Below are 21,416 nucleotides of genomic sequence, written 5' to 3'. Positions count from 1 at the left end.
CCTCCATCCCAGAAGTCTGTTTCTCTTCTCAGGTGGAGTCCATCCCATGATAACAGTCCACTGTCCATGAATGCCTTCCAGTGGTCAAACATCCCAAAGCCTTTCTTATAGCACCACTGCCTGAGCCATCTGTTGATGATCATCTTGTCTTGCTTTTGTTCTCTTCCTCTAGGCACAGGGAGAATCCCACTGAGCCTCCATTTCCTTAAGTGTGTTCTCAGCCTGGCATAGTCTCCCTTGATATGTTCTAATGAGAATCTAGCTGTATCATTTGTTCTCACATGAAGGACAATCAGTGGATTCTTTCCTGCTCCCATTAGGATCCTCTTCAGCCTCAGGTCCACATCCTGTATCTTAGCTCGTGGAAGACAGCACACACACCCTTCTGTTCTCTGGATCAGCTCTGGTGACAAGCCTGTCTGTTTTTCTTAGTAGGGAGTCACTAATCACATAGACCTGTTTTTCCTGGTGAAGGTGTTATTCTCTTGCCTTCCTCCTGTTTTATCTGCCTGCAAGTCCTCTTGGCTTTTGTTCTCTCTTGCAATCTTCTGAGTCATCCTGTATTCTCCTGGGGTTCTGAACTCTGGGTATCTCCATTGGCTCTTCTCTTCTTACAAGACTAGCTGCTCTTTTCTTTTTCCTTGCCCTCCCACCTTCAGTTACTGCCTGCTGTGTCCCTTCTTCATTTTCCAACTCAGCAAACCTGTTCCTGAGCTCTATTTCTCCTTCACTAGCTGGTCTTTTCCTCTGCCTGGTTCTCGTAGTCACATGCTTCCACTGGCCACTTTCCTTATCCAACAGTTTCCCCTCAGAGTTCTTCAGTCCAGCTTGCATCTGCAAGTCTTAACTTTTCCCTTCAGCCTCCTTTGGCCTTCACTCCATCATCTGCCCCAATCCCCTTAGAAACTCAACCATTGTTTCCACCTGCATCTCCAAGCCTCGGATCTTCTTATAGACTTGGGGGCCTGATTCTGCTCTCACTTACATTTTACATTGGTGTAATCCCATTAATTTCAATGGAGTTACTTCTGATTTACAGCAGTGTGGGAGAAAAAACAGGCCCTTGTTTTTTTCTCTCTTATTATAGCTCATGCTGACTTATAGCTTGACTCACATTTAGATATGGATAATACCTTAGTAGTAATAGCACTAAGTTACTTTCTGATGAGCCAGCCACACTGTTAAAAGAATAAAAATGGGGCCAAATTCTGACCAATTACATGGGTGTAAATCCAGAGTAATTTAATTTACCACTAGAATTACTCTGGATTTACACTGATATAACAGACAGCAGATTCTGGTCCTCAGAATCAAGACAAAGAACACAAATATAACAGGCATTCCCACAGTATAAAGCCTGCAATATGCTGAAAAACAGTACCAAAATAATTTTGATACTTCTCAGAGTTATTTCATTGTTTACTATCTGCAGCATCTGAAAGATGTAAGTGAATTCAGTTCCTTTTATTATAGTGAACAAGACACTGACAGGTTAGCAACACAAGAGTTTTATTTCAGAGTAACAGCCGTGTTAGTCTGTATTTGCAAAAAGAAAAGGAGTACTTGTGGCACCTTAGAGACTAACCAATTTATTTGAACATAAGCTTTTGTGAGCTACAGCTCACTTCATCGGATGCATACTGTGGAAATTTAGCTGTATGGAGTGGAAATCTATCAACTGCATGAAAAAACTTGTGCAGATACAGACAGACATCATTCTACCACCTAGGGAGGTGGTAGAATCTCCTTCCTTAGAGGTTTTTAAGGTCAGGCTTGACAAAGCCCTGGCTGGGATGATTTAACTGGGATTTGGTCCTGCTTCGAGCAGGGGGTTGGACTAGATGACCTTCTGGGGTCCCTTCCAACCCTTATATTCTATGATTCTATGATTCCTTTCCAAATGCAAACAGATGGACATCGTACCAAAAGGTATTTTCCACAGTATGCATCCGACGAAGTGAGCTGTAGCTCACGAAAGCTTATGTTCAAATAAATTGGTTAGTCTCTAAGGTGCCACAAGTACTCCTTTTCTTTTTGCGAATACAGACTAAGACGGCTGTTACTCTGAAACCTTTCTACACTCAGACTCTGTGCTTGTGAGTGGGGAAGTATTGCCTCTCAGAGGAGCATTTAATTTTCCTAGGTTACTGGGTGGGGGCTCACCCTCAGAGATGTTCCAATAAGCTTCTTTCACAGACTAGACTCCTTCCTAATCTGGACCCAATCCTTTCCCCGGTATGGTCCTTGTTAGTTCGAGCAGACATCTCAGGTGGTAAGCAGGGGTTTTCTCATGACTGGCAGCCTCTTTTGTCCTGCTACACCCCCTTTTATAGCTTTTGCACAAGGCAGGAATCTTTTGTCTGTGCTTGTCCCCACCCCTGCCTCATCAATGGAAAAGTACAAGGATTAAGATGGATTCCAGTATCATGTGACATGGTCACAGGTCACTATAAGACCCCTAGTCTCCATTCTTCCTGGGTTGGCCCACACATACGTAGGAATGTTTTCAGGTAAATAAACAATTTACAACCAATTGTCCTACTCAATGGGAGCCATCAAGATTCTAAACCACCATTAATGGCCCACACCTTGCAGAATTACAATAGGACCTCAGAGTTATACTTCGTATTTCTAGCTTCAGATACAAGAATGATACATGCATACAAATAGGAGGAATATATTCTGTAGGTTATAACCTTTGTTATGATACCTTACAAGAGACCTTTTGCATAAAGCATATTCCAGTTACATCATATTCTCACTCATAAGCATATTTCCATAAAACATATGGAGTGCAACGTCACACCCTCTACAGTGTTTTTGCAGGAGGTACATAATCCAGATCTGAATTTTGTGGCTTAGTGCTGTGACAGTTATTGCAATCAAAGGCAATGTCTCAGGGGATCATATTGTATTAAATTTCTGTCACTGTGGATTGCTAACAATTCCAGGAGGTCAGTTATCACAGCTCCTCCAGGACCCAAAAACAGTGGGAGGTGATTAAGGTGAATCACTTAGATTTTGAACACTTAGAATCATAGAATCATAGAATATCAGGGTTGGAAGGGACCCCTGAAGGTCATCTAGTCCAACCCCCTGCTCGAAGCAGGACCAATTCCCAGTTAAATCATCCCAGCCAGGGCTTTGTCAAGTTTGACCTTAAAAACCTCTAAGGAAGGAGATTCTACCACCTCCCTAGGTAACGCATTCCAGTGTTTCACCACCCTCTTAGTGAAAAAGTTTTTCCTAATATCCAATCTAAACCTCCCCCACTGCAACTTGAGACCATTACTCCTCGTTCTGTCATCTGCTACCATTGAGAACAGTCTAGAGCCATCCTCTTTGGAACCCCCTTTCAGGTAGTTGAAAGCAGCTATCAAATCCCCCCTCATTCTTCTCTTCTGCAGGCTAAACAATCCCAGCTCCCTCAGCCTCTCCTCATAACTCATGTGTTCTAGACCCCTAATCATTTTTGTTGCCCTTAGCTGGACTCTCTCCAATTTATCCACATCCTTCTTGTAGTGTGGGGCCCAAAACTGGACACAGTACTCCAGATGAGGCCTCACCAATGTCGAATAGAGGGGAACGATCACGTCCCTCGATCTGCTCGCTATGCCCCTACTTATACATCCCAAAATGCCATTGGCCTTCTTGGCAACAAGGGCACACTGCTGACTCATATCCAGCTTCTCGTCCACTGTCACCCCTAGGTCCTTTTCCGCAGAACTGCTGCCTAGCCATTCGGTCCCTAGTCTGTAGCTGTGCATTGGATTCTTCCATCCTAAGTGCAGGACCCTGCACTTATCCTTATTGAACCTCATCAGATTTCTTTTGGCCCAATCCTCCAATTTGTCTAGGTCCTTCTGTATCCTATCCCTCCCCTCCAGCGTATCTACCACTCCTCCCAGTTTAGTATCATCCGCAAATTTGCTGAGAGTGCAATCCACACCATCCTCCAGATCATTTATGAAGATATTGAACAAAACCGGCCCCAGGACCGACCCTTGGGGCACTCCACTTGATACCGGCTGCCAACTAGACATGGAGCCATTGATCACTACCCGTTGAGCCCGACAATCTAGCCAGCTTTCTACCCACCTTATAGTGCATTCATCCAGCCCATACTTCCTTAACTTGCTGACAAGAATACTGTGGGAGTCCGTGTCAAAAGCTTTGCTAAAGTCAAGAAACAATACATCCACTGCTTTCCCTTCATCCACAGAACCAGTAATCTCATCATAAAAGGCGATTAGATTAGTCAGGCATGACCTTCCCTTGGTGAATCCATGCTGGCTGTTCCTGATCACCTTCCTCTCATGCAAGTGCTTCAGGATTGATTCTTTGAGGACCAGCTCCATGATTTTTCCAGAGACTGAGGTGAGGCTGACTGGCCTGTAGTTCCCAGGATCCTCCTTCTTCCCTTTTTTAAAGATTGGCACTACATTAGCCTTTTTCCAGTCATCCGGGACTTCCCCTGTTCGCCACGAGTTTTCAAAGATAATGGCCAATGGCTCTGCAATCACAGCCGCCAATTCCTTCAGCACTCTCGGATGCAACTCGTCCGGCCCCATGGACTTGTGCACATCCAGCTTTTCTAAATAGTCCCTAACCACCTCTATCTCCACAGAGGGCTGGCCATCTCTTCCCCATTTTGTGATGCCCAGCGCAGCAGTCTGGGAGCTGACCTTGTTCGTGAAGACAGAGGCAAAAAAAGCATTGAGTACATTAGCTTTTTCCACATCCTCTGTCACTAGGTTGCCTCCCTCATTCAGTAAGGGGCCCACACTTTCCTTGGCTTTCTTCTTGTTGCCAACATACCTGAAGAAACTCTTCTTGTTACTCTTGACATCTCTCGCTAGCTGCAGCTCCAGGTGCGATTTGGCCCTCCTGATTTCATTCCTACATGCCCGAGCAATATTTTTATACTCTTCCCTGGTCATATGTCCAACCTTCCACTTCTTGTAAGCTTCTTTTTTATGTTTAAGATCCGCTAGGATTTCACTATTAAGCCAAGCTGGTTGCCTGCCATATTTACTATTCTTTCGACTCATCGGGATGGTTTGTCCCTGTAACCTCAACAGGGATTCCTTGAAATACAGCCACCTCTCCTGGACTCCTTTCCCCTTCAAGTTAGTCCCCCAGAGGATCCTGGCCACCCGTTCCCTGAGGGAGTCGAAGTCTGCTTTCCTGAAGTCCAGGGTCCGTATCCTGCTGCTTACCTTTCTTCTTCTGGTGAGGCATGCATATACTTGTTCAGACTGTTATTCCAGAGATACCAAGAGACAAACAAAGGTTTTGGGATAAAAGCCTGTGTTTAAACTTACTCAGGGCCTTCTTTCTGATCCAGCAAATAGACAAGACCTTCTTTATCATTTTTACAATGCAAATATTTGTAATAAAAATAATAATATAAACAAAAGAAATAGTATTTTTAATTCACCTCATACAAGTATCGTAGTGCAATCTCTTTATAGTGAAAGTGCAACTTACAAAAGTAGACCTTTTTTGGTTACCTAACTGCACTTAAAAATGAAACAATGTAAAACTTTAGAGCCTACAAATGCACTTAGTCCTACTTCTTGTTCAGCCAATCGCTAAGATAAATGAGTTTGTTTACATTTACGGAAAATAATACTGCTCTCTTCTTATTTACAATGTCACCAGAAAGTGAGAACAGGCATTTGCATGGCACTTTTGTAGCTGGTATTTATGTGCCAGATATGCTAAACATTCATATGCCCCTTCATGCTTTGGCCACCATTCCAGAGGACATGCTTCCGTGCTGATGACGCTTGTTAAAAAAATGTGTTAATTAAATTTTTTACTAAACTCCTTGGGGAAGAATTATATCCCTCCTGCTCTGTTTTACCTGCATTCTGCCATATATTTTGTGTTATAGCAGGCTCAGATGATGACCCAGCACATGTTGTTCGTTTTAAGAACACTTTCACTGCAGATTTCACAAAACGCAAAGAAGGTACCAATGTGAGATTTCTAAAGATAGCTATAGCACTTGACCCAAGGGTTAAGGATCTGAAGTGCCTTCCAAAATCTGAGAGGGATGAAGTGTGGAGCATGTTTTCAGAAGTCTTAAAAGAGCAACACGCTGATGAGGAAACTACAAAACCTGAACCACCAAAAAAGAAAATCAGCCTTTCTTCTGGTGGCATCTGACTCAGATGGTGAAAGTGAACATGCATCGGTCTGCACTGCTTTGGATCATTATTGAGCAGAACCCATCATCAGCATGGACATGTGTCCCCTGGAATGGTGGTTGAAGCGTGAAGGGACATATGATTCTTTAGCACATCTGGCATGTAAATATCTTGTGACGCCAGCTACAACAGTGGCATGTGAATGCCTGTTCTCACTTTCATGTGACATTGTAAACAAGAAGTAGGCAGCATTATTTCCTACAAATGTAAACAAACTTGTTGGTCTAAGTGATTGGCTGAACAAGAAGGACAGAGTGGACTTGGAGGCTCTGCAGTTTTACATTGTTTTATTTTGAATGCAGTTATTTTTTTGTACATAATTCTACATTTGTAAGTTCAACTTCCATGATAAAGAGATTGCAATACAGTACTTGTATTAGATGAATTGAAAAATACCATTTCTTTTGTTTTTTACAGTGCAAATATTTGTAATAAAAAATAAATATAAAGTGAGCACTGTACTTTGTGTTGTAATTGAAATCAACATATTTGAAAATGTAGAAAACATCCAAAATATTTAAATAAATGGTATTCTATTACTGTTTAACAGCACGATTAATCACGATTAATTTTTTTAATCACTTGACAGCCCTAATAGGAACACATTATGATCCCAGAATTAAAGGGCAGGAGCAAGACTGCCTTCTTCGACCACATAGAATGGCTTTCAGTCAAGTCCGACATAGTATGGAGAGCAAGTGCTCTGATGCCTAGAAGATGCCCACTAAAATATCAATACTGACTACAGTTCTGTGCCTCTGCTTTAAAATAGGTTTCCTCTCACATGCTCACTTCAAGTCCAGCATTGGTCCTTTTTACAGGCAGATCCTTTTGACCACTGGCTGGAAGTCTCTCAGGCATGTACTAGTGACAAAAAACATGAATCAGTTTTAACTTTTTAGTTCCTCCACAAGGACTTTTAAAGAACAACCAACTTCAAGGATGGATATAAGAACTGGCAGTATTAGCTGATGCATGGCCATGGTTAATCTTCCCAAATAAAGCATTCCTGGTCCATGACTGGGGCTCCTAGGTGTGATGATAATACAAATGAATAATAAAAGTGGATGAATTGAGATGATTTAGATAAAAATAGGGCCAAGTTGTGAAGTCAAGGTCTGCATCTGAACTTGCCCCAAAGTTTTAAGGGAATTTTAATCACATGTTCTGGTTTGGGCACATCTCCAGCTACAGATAGTGTTTATAACAATGGTTGAATGTATTGGTGGGTATGTCATATCTCCATTTGTTGAGGGTGGGGAAGTGGTGAATGGGACAGGGATATCATACAATTTGCCTTTTCTTTTGTTCTGGTTTTTGAGAACAGATTTATATTCAAGTAACTGAAAAGAGACAGTTTTGCGAGGAAAAAGGTAAATGGGGAGGCAGTTAGAGCATGCCATCAGGAGACCAGGGCTCTAGACCTCACTCTACACACATTGTGTGACCTTGGAAAAGCCACTCATGTTTTCTCTCAGTTTTTCCTTTTGTAAACCAGGATTAATGACACTTGCCAACCTTTATGAAGGCATTTGTCATCTATGGATGACAAGTGCCACATGGTTAGGAACTTTTGCAACGTTTTTCATTTGTTGAAAGGCTGCACTAATATATCAGCTGATAGTAGGAGCTTTATCATACCCAGCACGTTTTCTGTTTCACTCACAGGAACACTTTTAAATGGAAGCAGATCCTGCATTGTATCTGTACTCCTTCTGAGAGATATGTTAAAGCTGCATCAAAACGTCAATAATAATCCATTGGTTCTACTAAATTACAGCACAAGAGGATGTGTTTTAATGGTCTTTGTCTAATCAGTGAGGCTTAATTGAGCGTCCAAATTTAAATCCCATTTGTGTTTGTATGTGCCTTTGGCATTATCTCTTGATCCAAATATTAGATGCAGAGCTGTCCTTTCAGAGCTGTCTGTGCTCATTCTTTAATGCACCCCTGAAGCTTGAATTGACCTTTTGAAGTACTAATTAGCCATCTTCCCCACCTTGTTCATCTCACTCCTGAAAGGCCTCTTGTGACTCATCACATACAACACTTGACTACATTTCACTTAAAAAATAATAGAACTAATAAATACTAGGCTGGGAACAGTTTATATAGAGAAACAAACAAACCTGGAATTACAAAGACCTTTACCTGTCATCTCCCTGATCACTGTGTATGTGCTCTAACATGTAAAATGATGGGCTGATCCACCAGCTGGGAAGGTGAAATGATGCTCCAAACAAGTGCACGGTTCTAGTTCCTTTGCTTAGGGCTTTTCCTTTATTAATTTATAAACCAAGATTCAAAATAAAGCAAACCAAACTGTCCTTCTGCCCTTCCAGCCAGCCACTCCCAGTCCCTATTCAAGCCCAAATTAATGGTGTTAAATTTGCAAATGAATTGTAGCTCTGCAGTTTCTCTTTGAAGTCTGTTTTTGAAGGTTTTTTGTTGAAGGATGGCTACTTTTAAATCTGTTATTGAATGTCCAGGGAGATTGAAGTGTTCTCCTACTGGCTTTTGTATGTTACTATCTGATTTGTCTGATTTGTGCCCATTTATTCTTTGACATAGAGACTGTCCGGTTTGGCCAATGTACATATGGGAACAGAGTAGGCAACGGGGTTTGTTACACGATTGGTTCCCGGGTTAGTGTTTCTTTGGTGTCATGTGAAGTTGCTGGTGAGTATTTGTTTCAGATTGGGGAGCTGTCTGTAAGCGAGGACTGGCCTGCCTCCCAAGGTCTATGAGAGTGAGGGATTGTTTTCCAGGATAGATTGTAGATCATTGATGATGTGCTGGAGAGGTTTTAGCTGGGGGCTGTACGTGATGGCCAGTGGAGTTCTCTTATTTTCCTTGTTGGGCCTGTCCTGTAGTAGGTGACTTCTGAGTATTGACACCTACTCATCAATTATTGGGAGCGGACCACATCCACCCTGACTGAATTGGCCTTGTTAACACTGGTTCGCCACTTGTAAGGTAACTCCCTTCTCTTCATGTGTCAGTATATTTATGCCTGCATCTGTAATTTTCACGCTCATCTCTGCTTCTATCTGGCTCAAACACCTTCTCAGGCCATCTCTAGCTTTAACGCAATTTCCATGTACCTCAATGACATTTACTGTACTTGGTTGTTCCAGCAGGTTTAACATTCAGGGGAATGCATTTACTTAGATACAGACCTAGCAGGACATAATTACCAATGGATCATTGCATTTAAAAATGGAGTGCATTGGAGTGCATTGTTGGTTGGAGTGCATTGTTCAACACTCAGACCAGTGTTACAAATGTTAGCTTCTGTTTTCCTATTCCATTTCTTTATTTCAAACTGAACATAACTTCAACCTTCTTGTTTTTAATTTTGTAAACTCCAATGTAATCAGCACAAGACGTTAACTGGAAATGATGTGTATACTGATGAGTTTGGACTTGTGCTGCTTTTACTACTTATTTTGTTATCAATAGACAGCATTTAAAACAAAATACTTGAATAGCTGTGTAATTTCACTCTTATTTTCTGCAATTGGGACTGAACCAAAAGCTATTAAAGTTAATGAAAATCTTTGTGACTAAGAGTACAGTGAAAAAGGGTGGTTATAACTGGTTGCAATGGGCAGTGTGCCCAAATTGTTTAATCCATCCTTATCTCTAGACAGGAAGGTAATAAAAACAAATACCCTTATTATCTGGGATTTTAAGGAAACTGTTCTAATAAGTAAGACTTGCAATACTTGGTTTTGATCCATTTTAATCAATAGCAGTCCCCTTCAACATCACAAAACCATTTAAAAATCTGTTAAGTATTTTGTACCCTACTCATTTGTACAATGTCTGGATAAACTTAGTTGATGACATTACAATAACTTCTGTTTAATGTCATGCATTAGTAAAGCACCCATCACTGTAGTATCAGGGGACCCATTGCATAAATTAGTGATGCGTTAAATTAAATTAAAGAAAGGGAGACAAATTTTTCTTCCCTTTCTGTCCAACCTGATCTCTTATATCACTGTCAGTTATTTGTATTATAACTTATAACTATGTAACTTTTGAAACAAGGCAGCTAACACATTCAAGATCTATATATTGAATTAGTGCTTAGCCATAGTTTGAGGAAATGCTGTTCAGACTCAAACTAGATTTAGGCACAGGTTTAGGCTCAATGTGAAATTGAGGGTAAGGCTAGTGTTCAGGTTCAGATTCCAAAGCACTTAAATTTAGCAAGCTGCTTTTATTTTAGGCCATTCTGATCTAATTTCTGAACTGCAGTCTATGTTAGATTGACTGTAAATCCGAACAATCACAGAATCCTAGAAATGAAGGGCTGGAAGGGACCTTGAGAAGTCATCAAGTCCATCCCCCTATGCTGAGGCAGGACCCAGTAAATCAGATCATCCCTATTTGTCCAGCCTGTTCTTAAAAATCTCCAATGATGGGGATTCCACAATCTCCCTTGGGAAGCTTAACTACACTTATAGTTAGAAGGTTTTTCCTAATACCTAATTTAAATCTCCCTTGCTGCAGATTAAGCCCATTACTATTTGTCCTACCTTCAGTGGACATGGAAAACAATTGATCACAGTCCCCTTTATAACAGCCTTTAATATATTTGTTATCAGGTCCCCCTCAATCTTCTTTCTCAAGACTAAACATGCCTAGTTTTTTTTAAATCTTTCCTCATAGACCAGGTTTTCTAAACCTTTTATCATTTTTGTTGTTCTCTCTCCAATTTGTCCACATCTTTCCTAAAGTGTGTAACCCAGAACTGGACATGGTTCTCCAGTTGAGGCCTCACACCAGTGCCATGTAAAGTGGGACACTTATCTCCTGTGTCTTACATACAACACTCCTGTTAATATACCCCAAAATGATATTAGCCTTCTTTGGAACTGCATCACTATGATTCAGGTTCAATTTGTGATCTACTATAACCCCTAGATCCTTTTCAGCAGTACTATCACCTGGCCAGTTATTCCTGCTGGTCTATTACCAAGGGTTTAGTTTATTTTCTCCTTTGAGTCTTTTTTGATTCCTATTCCTGCATTGATTTAAGTAGAGATCAGATCTGTTGTTTTTCTCCTGGCGGAATCCTTCAGACCTGTCATGGAGCCTTGGGGAACTTCCACTCCCCTTTCTTAAATGTTAACTTCTCTTGGTCACATCCCTTTAGCACTATATCTCAGCAGAGGAGGATTCTGAAACAAAAAAACATACTCTGAATTACATCAATGCTACTCCACAATGAGTCAAGAGTCGCTTTTGTATGATACAAGGCACTCCTCCTCCGGGTTGACCTCACTGCTTCTTCTGCCTCAGTCCTAGGCACAAGGAAACAAGAGGTCAGAAATCAAACAGAGCTTTCCTGCCAGAGTGATAATACCACTAGGCCAACAGCTTGGCCAGTATTATGCATTTTAAAGGGGAAGCATTAAGAGTAGTTTAGATGTGTTACAGGAGTATGACTAGGACATAAAACGGAAATTTGGAAACAAATTGTGCTAGCTAGGACACCCATTGATGATCTTTGTCAAGACTGTTACTAATCTGATATTGGTTTATTCTGTTTTATTGAATGGAAAACCTTTAGGAATAGGAACGGTATCACTTAGCAAAGTTGATAGATTAAATAGCCTTCTGTGTGAAACAACTATCCTACAGTGACTACAGGACCCAAATTCTGCCCTCAATTACATCTGTGCAACTCCATTGACTGAGAACAATATTTAGCCTGTGATGTTTACAATATAGTGGTCCAAATTTATCCCTGGCGTAGTTCAATGGAGTTAAAGCAGGGTTTAATTTTTCCATTGTTTGTAATGTACACAAAGTCAGTTATCTATCCCCACAAGATTCTGCTGATATTGTGTTTATATTAGGGCTGTTGGTTAACTGCAGTTAACTCACGCGAGTAACTCAAAAAAATTAACCGCGATTAAAAAAATTCATTGTGATTAATCACACTGTTAAACAATAGAATACCAATTGAAATTTATTAAACATTTTTGGATTTTTTTCTACATTTTCAAATATATTGATTTTTATTACAACACAGAATACAAAGTTGTCATAAAAATAAAGGGAAGGGTAACCACCTGTCTGTATACAGTACTATAAAATTCCTCCTGGCCAGAGGCACAAAAACCTCTTACCTGTAAAGGGTTAAGAAGCTCAAGTAACCTGGCTGGCACCTGACCAAAAGGACCAATAAGGGGACAAGATACTTTCAAATCTGGGGGGTGGGGGGGGGGAAGAGGTTTTGTCTGTTCCATGTGGCTTTTGCCGGAGACAGAACAAGAAAGTAAACACTCCAACTCCTTAGTAAGTATTTAGCAAGGAAATGCATTAGATTATCTTTTGTTTTGGCTTGTGATTTTCTCTGTGCTGAGAGGAAGGTGTATTCCTAGTTTTTCTTTTTGTAACTTTAAGGTTTTGCCTAGAGGGAAATTCTCTGTGTTTTGAATCTATCTGTCCTGTGAGATTATCTCCCATTCTAATTTCACAGAGGTGCTTCTTTTACCTTTTTTCTTTCTAAAAAAGTTCTGTTTTTTTTAAGAATCTGACTGGTTTTTTTAGTGTCCTAAAAAAAACCAAGGCTGGTCTGTGCTCATCTTGTTTATTCTCAAGCCTCCTCAGGAAAGGGGGTGTAGGGCTTGGGGGGATATTTTGGGGAAATAGGACTCCAAGTGGTCCTTTTCCTGATTCTTTGTTAAATCACTTGGTGGTGGCAGCGTTTACCTAATCCAAGGTACAAGGGAGAATTTGTGTCTTGGGGAAGTTTTAACCTAAGCTGGTAGAAATAAGCTTAGGCGTTCTTTCATGCGGGTCCCCACATCTGTATCCAAAGTTCAGAGTGGGGAGGGATCCCTGACAAAAGTGTACAGTGCTCACTTTATATTATTTTTATGACAAATATTTGCACTGTAAAAATGATAAACAAAATAAATATCATTTTTCAATTCACCTCATACAAGTAATGTAGTGCAATCTCTATCGTGAAAGTGTAATTTACAAATGTAGATTTTTTTGTTACATAACTGCACTCAAAACCAAAATGATGTAACACTTTAGAACCTATAAGTCCACTCAGTCCTACCTCTTGTTCAGCCAATCGCAAAGAAAACCAAGTTTGTTTACATTTATGAGAGATACTGCTGCCTGCTTCTTATTTACAATGTCACCTGAAAGTGAGAACAGGTGTTCGCATGGCACTTTTGTAGCTGGCATTGCAAGGTATTTACATGCCAGATATGCTAAACGTTCATATGCCCCTTCATGCTTCAGCCACCATTCCAGAGGACATGTATGCCCGCAAGGGCGGGGGAGATACCAGCGAAAGGATGACACCCAGGCCTAAGAATAGCAAGCTACACTTTATTGAAGGAAGAACTTCTGCTGCAATCTGCGTGGGGAGTCCTTGGGGCGCGCGGAGGGGCTGCAGGGGACTCTGGCCATTCGGGACAGCTGATCAGACAGGACTCCGCCGGGGGGGAGTCCTCTGTGGTGTTATATTCTCCACACTTATCTCGAGGTTACATGGGGTGAACAGCTGGTTACATCCATTACATTCATGATTTATGCTTATTATATAAACTGACTTGTTTATAGGCAAAAATATGCTGAACTATGCTAAACTATATCTTGGAAGGGTCTGTCGGACAAAGTTCATTGAACTGCCTGCATTCTCCGCTTACATTCAGTCACATCGCAGTCCGCCACTTAGTTCCTTGCCAATCTTCCACAACCTTGCCCCGACACTCCACCCCTTGGCGGACTGCGGTGTGTTCATTACTGCCACCAGGGCATGGCGAGTGTGCGCACTGGTTTGGGGGTTGTTAGTCAGGCCAGGAGGGTGGAGGAGCAATTCATGCAACGTTGAAGAAGGACAAACACACATACAAAACCACATAGTCCAATCAATAACAGGAGCCCAATGCATCTCCCCCAGGCGCCGAGATCTGGAAGCCAGGAGGTTAGCCACCGCCAAGGGTCATCCCATACAGAAGTCTCAGAGCCCACGTCATGTAACACCTTCAAGTGGTCCAGCGTATTATGAACATCCGTCTTGATACGCTTATCCTGATTTGAGTAAAAACAACAACTTTCATTAATCAAGGCACAAATGCCGCCTTGAGTGGCTAATAGATAGTCCAATGCCATACGATTTTGTAATACAACTTGCGGTAAAGAGGCTGCCTCTAACTGCAGGGCTTGAATTGTGTCTATGGTTATATTTTTTATAACCTCTAACGTGGCTGAAATAGTTACAATAGCACGCTCCAATTCAACTACCTCTAGCCAGGGGAGGAAAGCGCGGTCAAACTAATGAAAGCCTGTGGGTCTCTGCACAATGGGGTTTGGGCTTCATCGTGGACGTGCCACCAATATGTAATTGTGTACTGCATGAGTGTGCATGGTTTGCATTCCATACGTATATGGGAGGAGCCGTCCCAATGTGCACCGTACTCACCATTGGTTGGGTAGGGTTTTATACGCCCAGCGGCCGCATAGCCAGTACAGCCCCAGCAATCCTGCCATGGGGAGCCATGTGCTATCAGAGGCGTTGCGACACCAACTATCAGAGCTTTGGTTACACTGGGACCAGTAATGTGCACGTGGGATTTGCCCGCACCTAACTGTACTGTGGGGTGTTCTCCATACAGGGGCACTGGCATTGAAATAATACAGAAAACCATGGGTATGTAGTCCCCACTCGCAAAGGGTGGTGCCATTGGTATAAGTCAAATTGGTTTCGGAAGAACAGGAACAATTATCACTTGAGACCCATGTCTCTCCAGCCATCCACTTACTCTGCAATTCTGGTGGGCTGGCAGTAACATTAAATTGCCCAGTGTCTGGCAGGTATTCTGCTATCACTGCGCATGAGGATGGGGGCAGTTCTCCAATGGGATGAACGGCATCCATTGCTGAAGGCCGCTGAACACACCAATAAGCATTCCCCAACACCACTTCCAGTGTCCCTTAGCGCCAGTAAGAGGGCGTTTCATTATACTTGGTGAGAAAGGTGGTGTCGTTAAGGGCCCAGGATTCATTCCACGGCACTGCAGCCCATGGAATGCCAGCGCTTGCCAATTGGGGACCGTGCAAGCAGTACCAACAGTCCGATTTGTTACCTGCTAGCGCCACAGACTGCATCCACTGGATGGCTGAGTTGTCGTGCCATGTGGCTTGGACACCAGTTGCACCTAAAATTAGTTTGAGGATTATACCGTAGAAGACACGTCGTAGAGACATCGCGCAGGTATTGGTTGTTGGGTGGTGTGACTGGGACACTCCGCAGAGCTGCCTGAACTGCAATGCAGTGGTTATGGTTGCCTGGAAAAAAGACGTTTAGAGGGCACATAAGTTGGGGCGTCTTCCCCTTTTAGCAGTACGAGATGAGTGTCCCTGGGGCCATTAGCTAGCATTTCCCCTTTGAACGGGTTATGTTTGGTGGGGTCGTGAACCCAAACTGCACATCCAGTTGAGCCGAACCCCCCCACCCGAGTGGTGGGTGCAAGTGCATCCACCTCCTGCACATCAGGCAACCCAATGCGCTCGCAAATCAACTGTGCAATACGTTCGCCCTGGAGGAGAGTCATTGCCTGCGGGCCATTATGAACCAAGAACACCTTAACCTCCCCGGTATAGTCAGGGTCGATAACTCCCACAGCAACATCTATGCCCTTAAGCACCAGACTGCTGCATGGGGCAAAGCGCCCATTATAGTGCTTTGGGAGTCCAATGGCTAGGCCAGTACTTACAAGGTTTCGGCTATTGGGCTGTAGAGTGAGGCTCTCTTGAGGGACCTGCAAATTGAGACCAGCACTTCCTGGGGTGGCCTGAATGGTGAGGTGGGCTTGTGGGTGCAGACGCTGCACTCGCAACACACGGGGTCACTCAATGACCTCCCCCTTGAATCTAGCGTATGGGGTGGAGCCATACAGAGGCGGTCATTGAGCGCGGCCAGGGCTTGGCAGAGGTTACAGCTCCACCCGGCCAGTGATTCAGTGGGAGATAGTTTGTGTAACTGTTCTTTAAGCAAGCCATTCATGCATTCAATGAGCCTGGTGCGCTGCAAGTGGTATGCAATGTGGAACACCCACACAATCTTCCGTCCCCTAGCCCATTCTCTTACTTCCACTGATCACTTTGCACCTCTAAGGGGGATCCGTAATGGCGGATGAGTTCTTCCAATCCCTTTATAGTCTGCTCCTGTGTGGCGCTTGCTCATGGGTATAGAAAGAGCAGACCTGAATATGTGTCTGCCACAGTTAGTGCATATTTATGTTGCTGAGTCTCAGGCAGCAGGCTGATGTAGTCCACCTGCCATACTTCCCCAGGTTTCTGGCCTCGCTTCAGGTACCCCTTCTCTGCTTTTAAGCACTGGTGGGAGAGCCAGTGGGCAGTGCTGACAGGTGTCCTGCTGCGCGCCGATTGTGGTCTGCAAGCCACAATCGGTGGCCCATTGCATTGCCTTTTCCCCTCCCAGATGTCTGCTCTTTTGATGTAGCCACTCGGCCACGCCGGGGGCAGCTACTACATATACTGTGACTATGTCGTCTACCTCTCTGTTGAACCGGGCCTCCTCTGATTCCTCCATCAGGTGGGCGTCTACATGACAAACAGCAACGGGCCTCTGACTACAGGCATTTTAAAGGGCCGGCCACATGTCGTAATCCCAAAGGGGTTTGTCACACACTTTCCAGCCAGCTGCATGCCAGATGGCCATCCATTGTGTCATGCCTTTGTAGACTGCCCAGCTGTCCGTATATAGATAAAGGGGCCCTGGGTTCTCTGTGGTGGTCATAAATGCTGCTCGTAGCTCAGCCCACTGGCTAGACAGGCCGAGACCAGTCTCAAACAGTATTTCCTCAAGGCAGGGATTATATGTGATGATTTAATTGGGTATGGGTCCTGCTTTTGAGCAGGGGGTTGGACTAGATGACCTCCTGAGGTCCCTTCCAACCCTGATATTCTATGATTCTATGTGGCCGTTCACCACCATCGTTCTGCCCCCCTATACGAGGCCGATCCGTCAGTGAATCACGCGGCCTCTCGTTGTTGTTCGGTCAAGGAGGCGTAGGGAGAGGCCTTCATACAGGGGGGTTGAGGCACTTCGACCAGGAGGGCATAAGTGTGCTGGCCTCCAGAGGGCAGTTCCTTGAAGGTAATGCTTGCCTGGGTCATTTGTATACACAGCTGCAGGTAATGTTTCCATTTCCATAGGGTTTGGGTCTGGGCTACCCCATTCCACGTGCGCGGGCTCTCGTCCCGGACCCAATCCATAAGTGGAAGGAGGGTACACACCTTTACAGGCTTTGCGCCTGTTATGGGCTCGGTCCGCTGCAGGGCCCATACACTGCAAGCAGCTGCTGTTCAAGGGGTGCATAAAGCTCAGCCAAGCCTCATAGGGATTGCGACCAATACCCTATGGGCTCCTCTTGCCACAGCCCCCACGAGGCCACGTGGTCAACCACCGTTACCTCAAGTTCGACGGGGGTGCCTCGTCTGCCTGGGCTCAGCACTGTGTGCTGCCTGAGCACCTCTTTAGCCTGTTGGAATGCAGCACTCTGTTTGGCCCCCAACTAAACGTGGCTTTCTTCTGGACTACTGCTTGTATGGGCTGCAAAATATACCCTAGTTGGGGAATAAATGTGTGCCAATATCCAAGGAGACCCAGGAAAATTTGAACCTGGCACACAATAGTGGGCTCTGGGAAGTGGGTAATTGTTTCAGTGGCCTTTTGTGGGATTTTACGTTGAGGTTCACCAAAGTATGCCCAAGAAGATCACCTCCTGGCTGGGCCCCTGGATTTTCCTAGGGTTGATGGCCCATCCCCTGGCCATCAGAGCCTGGAAGACATTGTTCTTGGCCTCGGAGAGTGCCGCCTCATGGGGCCCACTCAGCGAGACATCATCAATGTAGTGCTCTAGGACCACTCCCTCTGGGAGAGTCACTTGCTCCAGGTCTCGACTAACTAGCTGGTGACAGACGGTAGGGCTATGTTTATAGCCCTGGGGAAGCACAGTGAACGTGTACTACTGATCCTCCCACGTAAAGACAAACTGATTCTTGCTCTGCGGGGCACTGGCAATGGAGAAGAAGGCATTTGCCAGATCCACCACTACATGCCACTGCCCTACTTGCGAGGCGCTCCATGATGGAGACCATGTTGGGAACTGCCGCCATTAGGGTTGGGCTGACCCTATTCAGGTTATGGTAGTCGACCGTCATGCACCAGGTTCTGTCCTTTTTATGGACTGGCCAAATTGGGCTGTTAAATGTGCTCATGGTAGGGCGAATGATGTCCGTCTGGAGCAGTGCTTTAACAGTGGCGGTTATTTCCTCGTGCCCACCGCGTATCCGATACTGTTTGGTATTGACCACTGTGGTAGGGATCGGAAGCACCATGGGGTCCCACCGCAGATGCCCCCACAGCATGGTTACAACCGCTCGGACATACAGCAGGCACCCAAAGGAAAAGGGCCCCCACTGTCTGTGGTTTGCCCTTGGAGGAGGTCTATACCCCATATGTATTCATGAATGGGGGCAATGAAGACGGTGACTTGTAGGGGGGGGCCTTCCTGATGGCCAGCCTTAACTGCATTGACGCAGCCCGAACATCCACCCCTCCAAGGCTGCTCACCATTACCGACCGGCCCTGAGGGGGCAGGGTGCCACATAGTATAGTCACCTCCGCTCCTGTGTCCCCAAGGGCCATTACTCATTGTCGCCCCCCGCTAGGCCAGTAGATCTCTCCACTACATATCGTCTTACCTCCATGTGGGGTGCAGGGGACCCACCATCCTGTCAATATTGGGCAGGCAGCTTCCACTCAATATAGTCTGCCAGCAGGGCAGACAGTTGGGGCTGCTGAGGGGTACTATCGACCTTGTTTGGGGGCCCTCCTCTCATTGGGGCTCCCATCCTTTCCTTGGCACACTGTTCCAGCTTGAGCTGTAACCGGCATCTTAACAGCTCAGCATTGGTTTTCCCAGCCACTTCCTCCAGGGGAATCCCCACTTTCAATAGGTCTTTGAACATGATATTGTGGCTAACTCTCTCCTTTTGCTTCACATTCACCTACCGCGGCTTTGTGGTCTTCATCATACCATCAATTTCTGTTAATTGCATCATGAGCTGTGCCGCATCTCCCACTGACCCTATGGCTCCCCCAACCATCGGAAGGATCATCGCCTTCAGCTGTGGGGGCACGTTCCGCAGAAGCAGGGTACGGGTGGTGCGGGTCATCTCCATGGTGTCAGGCCCTTCAAAAGCCTTGGCAAATATGCCTGTGCTCATGCCTAGCAGTCGGAGCTGGCTAACCCCCTCTGGGATGGAAGCCCACTGCTCCAATCCATCATCCATGTCTGTGGGTGAACTCCAGATGGTTTTGATAGCCATGGCCAACTATGACATAAGGGAGGGATACGGGTATTCTGTCTCCATAGTGGCCCCTGCTTTGAGACTTCTATGAAGGAGGGGGTCTGTGGTTAGCAAGCCCATATGGCCTAGCTCAGAGGGGGTAAAGGTAATCACATCCACTCCCTCGACCCACAGCTGTAGCAGCCAGGCCAGCAGAGAGTCTTTGGGATGCTGCTTGAAATGCTGCACAAAATCCTGTATCTCGGAGGATTTAAATTCCTGGATAGTATCCCTTCCTACCATATTATCATTATCCCCGTGCAGTCCCTCGTACTGTGTCTCAACAATGGGATGCAGCTGCGGGTATAGCCCTGCCATCCCCCTCCCTGGGGGACTTGTCCTCACTTGTCTCCCAAATGTCCCCATCCCAGGTCTCTGGATCCCAGTTGCTTTTGCGCACCAGTGCGCGTACGGCAAGGGGGCGCACGACCTGCTGTCCTCCCTTTTGCTGCTGGAGATTCGCAATGCGAGCCGCCATAACTGCGCATCAGTGCTCTAACTGCTCGGCCTGTTCAGCTGTACTGGTGATGACTTCCTGGGTTAGTGAACGGGCCTCCTTTGCTTGTTACAGATCAGTCTCTAATCGTCCTATCCTCTGGCACTGAACCAGCAGCGCCTAGTTCACCGCGTGGAGCACAGTCAGGAAGACCAATCCCAGGTCCCCCGCCACTTTTCGCTCTGCGGGTCCTGCTTTTGCCAGCCAGAGTTTGGATATCAGTTCCTCCAGCCTAACTGGGGTAACCCCGGGCTCCTGCTCGAGCTTGGGCATGCGGCAGGGGCAACCAACCCCACCAGGTTGCGAGCCACTGGTGCCCACCGTCCCGTGGAAGGCCACCCGGGGATGCGGCTCTCTCCCTCCCCCTTATCCTTCCTTCCCCAAAGAGGCATTCTCCCACCGGTATCCTGTTTGTGATGCCAATTATGCCCTCAAGGGCGGGGGAGATACTAGCGAAAGGATGACACCCAGGCCTGAGAATAGCAAGCTATGCTTTATTGAAGGAAGAACTTACACTCTAAGCTGTGCGGGGAATCCCTAGGGCTTGTGGAGGGGCTGCAGGGGACTCTGGCCATTCAGGACAGCTGATCAGGTAGGACTTCGCTGAGGGGGAGTCCTCTGCGGTGTTATATTCGCCGCCCTTATCTCGAGGTTACATGGGGTCAACAGCTGGTTACCTGAATTACATTCGTGATTTATGCTTATTATATAAACTGACTTGTTTACAGGCAAAAAATATGCTGAACTATGCTAAACTATATCTTGGCAGGGTCTGTCGGACAAAGTTCATTGAACTGCCTGTATCCTCTGCTTACATTCAGTCACGTACGCAGTCCACCACTTAGCTCCTCACCAATCTTCCACAACCTTGCCCCTACAACATGCTTCCATGCTGATGATGTTTGTTAAAAAAATAGTGCGTTAATTAAATTTCTGACTGAACTCCTTGCGGGAGAATTGTATGTCCCCATCTCTGTTTTGCCCATATTCTGCCATATATTTCCTATTATAGCAGTCTCATCCAGCATGTTGTTTGATGACCCAGCACGTTGTTTGATTTACGAACACCGTCACTGCAGATCTGACAAAACGCAAAGAAGCTACAGCACTCAACCTAAGGATTAAGAATCTGAAGTGCCATCCAAAATCTGAGAGGGACAAGGTGTGGAGCATGCTTTCAGAAGTCTTAAAAGAGCAACACTCTGATGTGGAAATTACGGAACCCGAACCACCAAAAAAAAAAAAATCAACCTTCTGCTGGTGGCATCTGACTCAGATGATTT

The sequence above is a fragment of the Caretta caretta genome, chromosome 3, assembly GCF_965140235.1.
Source record: "Caretta caretta isolate rCarCar2 chromosome 3, rCarCar1.hap1, whole genome shotgun sequence".
Taxonomy (NCBI): domain Eukaryota; kingdom Metazoa; phylum Chordata; order Testudines; family Cheloniidae; genus Caretta; species Caretta caretta.
Note: the sequence above shows the minus strand (reverse complement) of the source record.